Below are 6,000 nucleotides of genomic sequence, written 5' to 3'. Positions count from 1 at the left end.
CACTTATTTACAAATTGGTCCTTAGGCTCATAAAACGAAATGCATGCATTTTCTTTGTTACCCAAGCCCAACCGATTCATATTCCTACTCCTAGTAGCCCACATTTTCCTTTATTTCACATATTTACTACCCATTTTACAACTTTAACAAATAGGTCATTTTTAGGTGTTTTCATGCAAAATCACTTTGTAAAATATGTTTATCACACATCAAACTTTCATATTTTTCCATTAAATATCAAAATACATGCATGTTATACATGGGTAAATAATTGACCATAAACCCTACTTCAAAATGAGGGTAGAAATGGATAGATCATGCTTCAAGGATCTAAAAAATGTAAAGAACATTAAAAACGGGCTTGGAGGTACTTACAATCAAGCTTGAAAAGTTGAAAAAACCTAGCTATGGAGGCCAACTAAATTTTGGCACTTAGGGAAGAAGATAGACATAAATTTTGCTTCTTTTTCCCCTTTTTATTCTTTTAATTACTAAATGACAAAAATGCTTTTAAGGCTTTTCTTTCAGTTTTTTCCTATTCATGCCCATTTTTGTCCAAAATTTTAGAACTTGGTCAAATTACTATTTAAGGACCTCTAATTAATAATCCATAGAAATTTCATGCTAAAAGCTTCTAGAACTCAAGTTTTGCAACTTATTCACTTTAGTCCCTAACTTCAAATTGGACACTTTAGGCATAAAATTTCTTGATGAAAATTTCACACAAACATGCAATCATATCATGGATCATCAAATAATCATAAAATAATTACTTCTACTTCAGATTTATGGTCTCAGAACCATTGTTTTGACTAAACCCTAATTCAGGATGTTACACAACCCAAGCTAGAGGTAACTAGAGAGATGGGATCAAAATTCTAGAAAAGAGGATAAATTTGAGGGAAGAGACCAATGGTAATGAGGATGGGAATAGGGACGAAAATGATCTCACAATGCCAAAAGGAAAAAACAAAGCTAGAATTGTAGAAGAGGAGTCGAAATCCTGCTCACCCATGGAGAAACCACTAATGAAAACAACAAGGGATGGAGTGGGTAAAATGAAATGAAAAAGAGAAAGAATGAATGGAAGTAATGGGGAAAATAACAAGGAGAGTCCTACCAGACAAGTACAAAGGAAGTTAACAGATAGTCTTTCACCTTACAAGGCGGTGGCTGGAGATCAGCCTTCCCAGAAACAATGAAGCTTCTTTGCTGGACCTATCTCGAGCTTAGAAACCCTACGATAGTTCGATAACTTAAACAACTTCTCATTGCTAATAACCTAACATTGTCTTCTTATGCAAAATGAAAATGCATTTTAATAACTTCTCTCATATTCATAATATTTGTACGATGGCTGGTTGCTTAGCTGTGACCCAAAAGGTTGGAGAGAAGGGTTAGTGTTTCTATGGAAAGATAGGGTCAATGTGTCCATACAAAACTATTCTAGACACCGCATTGATTTGCTTGTTCGAATGGAGAACCATAATAGCACTAGGTTCGTTGGTTTCTATGGCCATGCAGATCCAAACTTGAGAGAATGATCTTAGGATATCTTAAGAAATATAGACAACTCAGTTAGGAAGGATTAGGTTGTAGGTGGTTATTTTAATGCCATCATAAACGATGCTGAAAAATAGGGGACAGTGGAAACCTAGGGTAACTATGGAGAATTTTAAAGATGTTATGGAGAAGTTGTCTCTCGTTGACATAAAACTAACAAATTCTCTTAGAGCTCCTGTGCATTTCTTCTTTGTGGTTTTGGTCATGTGAGTCACAACGTAGGTTTTTGCATTTTTTCCTTATTTTGTTTTGTACGATGTCTTCCCTACTTTGGTTCTTAAGTTTTCACTTTTACAGGTGTTTTCTTGTTGTTTCAGTTAGCATTTTATTCGTTTGTTTTTCTTGTTTTTGTTTTCTTGGAATTTATTGCTGTTTCTTTTCATTTTAGTGGTTTTGTAGTTTGTATTTTATTTTAATAGCGGTGAAGGATCTATGTCTACCTGGGATTCTAGCGAAAGTATTTTCTCCTTGTTTGAGTGCATCTATGACCTCAAGAATGGTCAAGGATATAGATGAGTTGTTCGAAAGACTAAATTTCTTTAAAGAAGAATAGAAAAAATGTTATCAACACAAATAAGAAGTCAACAAATATGTAGGGGTATGAGGTGTAGGCTATTGGTATGATTATGTCTGGTGAAAAAGTCAACAGAAAAGCTATGTATCGTGCCCTTAAATCCTTATGGTTCATAAAGGAAGAAGTAACTTTATAGCTTTAAACAATGGAGCGATACTTGTTAAATTTGGCAACATCGAAGATCGAACGAGAATCCTAAACTTGACCCATGGCTTTTTGATCAAAGTCTATTTGTGTTGTTTCCTTTTGTTAAGGGTCAAGAAATGGATGACTATGAGTTTAATATCACGCCTTTTTGGATGAAGATTTATAATATCCCATTTGAGCAAATGGATAGACAGGTGGCCATCGACGTGGGAAAGGGGATCAGGGAGGTTGTAGCTATTGACTGGCATAACAGAGATGGGGGTGGACTAAGTACATTAGAATTAGGGTTAAGATAGATGAGCTAAGATCCCTTCGAAGGGTGGTCCATTTAGTTGACAGTGAAGGGACCGAGACTGTATGTGCGATCAAATATGAAAGGCTACCTACCTTCTGTTACATATGCAGCCTTATTGGACACATTACTCAAAAATGTAATAGAAAAGAAGAGCACCTTGAAATGAACAATCTCAACTTCCAATATGGGAGGTGGTTTAGACCTCAGTTCGGAGGGCCAACCTATAACACCCCTTACCCGTATTCGATGTTAGAATAGCGTACAAGGCATTACCAGAATTAAAATCAAGCAAACATACAAAACCAGGCCATAAAACTTCATTCAACTCAAATTCATTCATACATACGCAAATTGTCTTTTATATGGGCCTACGAGGCCCAAAACATACATTGAGAGTAGTTCGGGACGAAACTGAGAACTTTAGAAAACTCTGGGAAAACTTAGAAAATTTTCATGAAACAGGGTCACACGCCTGTGTGGGGATAGGAGACACCCTCGTGTGCTCTCGACATGCTCGTGTCCTCAGGCCGTGTAACTCTTTGTTTATGACGTCAGCACTAAAATATAGTCCCACGGTCGTGTCACACACCTGTGTGACTAGACCGCGTGGTTAATTAAAATTTCATAATTTTTCATAAAATAGGGCAAACTTCACACGGCTAGGGCACACGCCCATGTCTCCAAGCTGTGTCCTTCACATGGCCAAGACACACGGCCATGTCTTAGCCCGTGCGTTTACTACTGGGTATTCTGTTTTGCCTAATTAGGGTGCAGTGGACACACGGCTGTATCACACGCTCATGCGGTAGACTGTGTATCACAGACGGCCTAGACACATTCCCGTGTGGAAACCTTTGACGCTATTTTCCAAGCCATTGGCCATCTTCAAATGCTCACTCACTTATACATTTTGATGGCATGCAACATAGCATATTTAGTCACTCAAATACTCACAATCATGATTAATCGATGACTTTGTAATGCCAACCAATCACATGCTCAAACTATCATGCTTTCATATAGCATTCCACACCAATTTCATATTTATCCATCATTATAAACCTACCTTCAAGCTACTCAATTATACTACAACTATGGTCATACCTAGTAGTCCCAATTCATTCATTAAGCATATGTGTCATTTATCACATCCATTACTAACAAGCAACCACCAACCACATCACAAAGCATAAACACATTGCATTCATGCTTAAATAATTAAGGTTACAGCCTGAGAAGAAAATATAAGCCACATCTCATGGCCTTATACAAAATGAATCATAATACCATCATGAGCCAACTCATTTTGCTAATCAATATGACACATAACAAAATGACCAAGTCCCCTATACATGCCATACTCAAAATGTTGATACTAACTATACCCAAATGTCCAATTGATAGTGTGATTGAGTTTTCGACGTCCTTCGTTCTCCGAGCTAGCTTGGCGACACTATAAAAGATGGAAAGGAAAGGGGGTAAGCATTTAAGCTTAGTAAGTCCATATGCAAATAACAGGCTATCTAAACAAGTATTTAACATACATTTAATATAATGAACATAAATTTGCATTTCATCAAATCACTTAAACTTACCCACCATATAAACAACCTTGTCATAAGTTCATCACATACCAAGGCATTACTCATGAGTTTCGTATACATACCTGTATCAACTCATAACATAATCTCCTACTCATTCTTCTCATTGACTTACCCCTTGGGTCTTCTGTCAAGTTACTCTATAATTTACCTGTTGAACACTCGGAGTAGTATTGGATACACGGAAGGCTCGTACATAAGTGCCACATACGTAGCTAAAGCTACCTCATATCACATAACACATAAAACCTCATTCTCGATCTACTCACGGGTCTGCTTACACAAGTTGTCGGTATTCGCAACACATGCCGGACTACCCAGCCACCAGTAGGACGTACAAGACTAGCACCCGGAACCACATAAACATATATCACATATCTCATGAACTCATAAATCACATGGTTCCAAGTGTCATGTCACTTGTATCCTAAACTATTCCTAAGGTTCAAACGGGATTCTTCGATATTACATAAATGTCAAGCTTGCTCGTAATGTCGATCTCAATGTCCATAATACCAATCACTTACTCATGAAGCAATCAAAGCATAACTCATAATAGCATTAAAGAATTTGAATTCACATAATAATCAAGCATCGAAAATATAACATAACATCACATTATTTGTATATGAACTTACCTCGATACAAAATGAGGAAAACGAGCCTATTCTTTGAAAACCTTGTTTTTCCCCCAATCAAGACCCAAATCACGTTTTTCTTGATTTATAATGCCAAATTTAACTTGTTTAATACATACATTGTTTGAATCGACCCATAACACATACTTTGGTAAAATTACTTTTTTACCCCTAACTTTTCACTTATTTACAAATTGGTCCTTAGGCTCATAAAACGAAATGCATGCATTTTCTTTGTTACCCAAGCCCAACCGATTCATATTCCTACTCCTAGTAGCCCACATTTTCCTTTATTTCACATATTTACTACCCATTTTACAACTTTAACAAATAGGTCATTTTTAGGTGTTTTCATGCAAAATCACTTTGTAAAATATGTTTATCACACATCAAACTTTCATATTTTTCCATTAAATATCAAAATACATGCATGTTATACATGGGTAAATAATTGACCATAAACCCTACTTCAAAATGAGGGTAGAAATGGATAGATCATGCTTCAAGGATCTAAAAAATGTAAAGAACATTAAAAACGGGCTTGGAGGTACTTACAATCAAGCTTGAAAAGTTGAAAAAACCTAGCTATGGAGGCCAACTAAATTTTGGCACTTAGGGAAGAAGATAGACATAAATTTTGCTTCTTTTTCCCCTTTTTATTCTTTTAATTACTAAATGACAAAAATGCTTTTAAGGCTTTTCTTTCAGTTTTTTCCTATTCATGCCCATTTTTGTCCAAAATTTTAGAACTTGGTCAAATTACTATTTAAGGACCTCTAATTAATAATCCATAGAAATTTCATGCTAAAAGCTTCTAGAACTCAAGTTTTGCAACTTATTCACTTTAGTCCCTAACTTCAAATTGGACACTTTAGGCATAAAATTTCTTGATGAAAATTTCACACAAACATGCAATCATATCATGGATCATCAAATAATCATAAAATAATTACTTCTACTTCAGATTTATGGTCTCAGAACCATTGTTTTGACTAAACCCTAATTCAGGATGTTACACAACCCAAGCTAGAGGTAACTAGAGAGATGGGATCAAAATTCTAGAAAAGAGGATAAATTTGAGGGAAGAGACCAATGGTAATGAGGATGGGAATAGGGACGAAAATGATCTCACAATGCCAAAAGGAAAAAACAAAGCTAGAATTGTAGAAGAGGAGTCGAAAT

The sequence above is a fragment of the Gossypium hirsutum genome, chromosome A03, assembly GCF_007990345.1.
Source record: "Gossypium hirsutum isolate 1008001.06 chromosome A03, Gossypium_hirsutum_v2.1, whole genome shotgun sequence".
Taxonomy (NCBI): domain Eukaryota; kingdom Viridiplantae; phylum Streptophyta; class Magnoliopsida; order Malvales; family Malvaceae; genus Gossypium; species Gossypium hirsutum.
The sequence above is the reverse complement of the archived record's forward strand: the minus strand, read 5'-3'. Positions refer to the sequence as shown.